Consider the following 1,703-nt stretch of genomic DNA (forward strand, 5'->3'; position numbering starts at 1 on the left):
CAAATACATGTAGTGTTCCAAATTGAAATGTGTTGACATTTAAACCAGGGACCTGGTTTCTTTGTGCCTTATTTCTTTGCACTGAATCTCTACCTGATACATTTGTACTGCACACTGCTGTTTGATTGGTTTATATGAATAATGAAGATAATAATTCAGAGTGTAGCAATCTTTTCAAGCTTGTTGACACTGTCCAAAATCTTGTGAGTCAAATGAGTCAAATGCTGCGAGTCAAATAGCTGTGTATCACAACATTTCTCCCCCTGGAAAGAACTCTGCTCATGACTTGGCTTGAAAATTATGATGGGCAAGTTGATGGGGTGGATGAGGTTTTGAAATATGGGATGACCACACTGAAGCTTCACCAAGGTCCAAATGACGTTTAGTTTGAAAAAGCCTTAAAAAATGCTTAATTTCATTATGCCCAGCACAGTTATGAAAAATTGTTTATTGCACCTTTAATTATCCTCATTTGCTATATTTTTGAATAATGATTGTGAGTATTTCATGGTTATTAAGCAACTTCTTGACCCGTGTAATAAAGGAGTGTAATGGAATTATTTTATTTACTGGAAACACATCTGTAATGTCAATAGCATTTCAGATATTGATGACGCTGTATGTACATCCTATTTCAGAAATTGTTGTGATATGGATAAATACTTAAACGTCGAGGCCTTTCTTTCCAGTGATGATGAACTGAAGAAGAAGCCTCTTTGTACTTGCACTTGGCGTATTGTGGGATCCTTTCTGTAGCTGGCCTCTCTACCTTCACCTGTACTCCATGACATAGTGCATCCACATGGTCTTCCAATACTAGGCTATTGAGTAAGCTGATAGCAAGGACAGACAAATCAACCAATCAGCCAACTTCCTTTAGCGTTTTTTATTTTCAGTTTGCGTTGACACTTTGCCCCCTGTCCTTTTCTTCGCTTGGCTTCTGGAAAACTCTGCAAAGTTTCCAGGATGGTACATGTCTGTGCGGTAACGTCAGCGCGACTTGCGTTTGTTGTTTAGAGGCCATTGGTTCCCTCGGCATCTGTGGAATCGTTTTGTTCGTGTTTGCGATAACTCTGCTTAATTGGATGTTGAACACTGGCCGCTTGAATCATAATCATCAAAAAGGGTTGAGGGAATGAGTACATAAAAAGGCACTTGTATGGCTGCCAACTGGTTAACCACGTCTTTAGGGACGCATCTACAGCCAGCCATCTGTATCGTTTATCAGTGTAGCATGTCCTTTTGGGCTTCGTTTTCTGGACAAGATAAGGCTTGATTTAATCAATTTTGTCGATGGTTAAACCTTTGTGATTTACACAAGCGATTGCTTGGACCACTTCATTTTTGTCACATAAGGAAAGAACCAGTAAACTGAGAAACCAATGAAATGCATCAATGTGAGCACAGGCCTATCACAATGTCTCATGGTGTGAGGTGTACAGTAAATGTGCCTTTACTGCCTTTGGTTCTTTGCTTATCAGTTCTAACTCGGGCCTTTGCCGGGCTGCGGGGACAATTTGAAAGAGAAACAAATCTGCATAACATGTCATGTAATCATGCTATGCTAACATACTTTTGGCATGAATTTCATAGGAGTATCTAGACTTGGGTGACTTTGCTACAGAATCGAATAGAGTCCAAACTCAAAATGATAAGATTTGAAGGTTTGTGTAGTGAACTTAGCAAAAGAGTAAGTTTTTGGT

This window comes from Patiria miniata, unplaced genomic scaffold (genome assembly GCF_015706575.1).
Source record: "Patiria miniata isolate m_02_andy unplaced genomic scaffold, ASM1570657v1 HiC_scaffold_17, whole genome shotgun sequence".
In the NCBI taxonomy this organism is placed as follows: Eukaryota; Metazoa; Echinodermata; class Asteroidea; order Valvatida; family Asterinidae; genus Patiria; species Patiria miniata.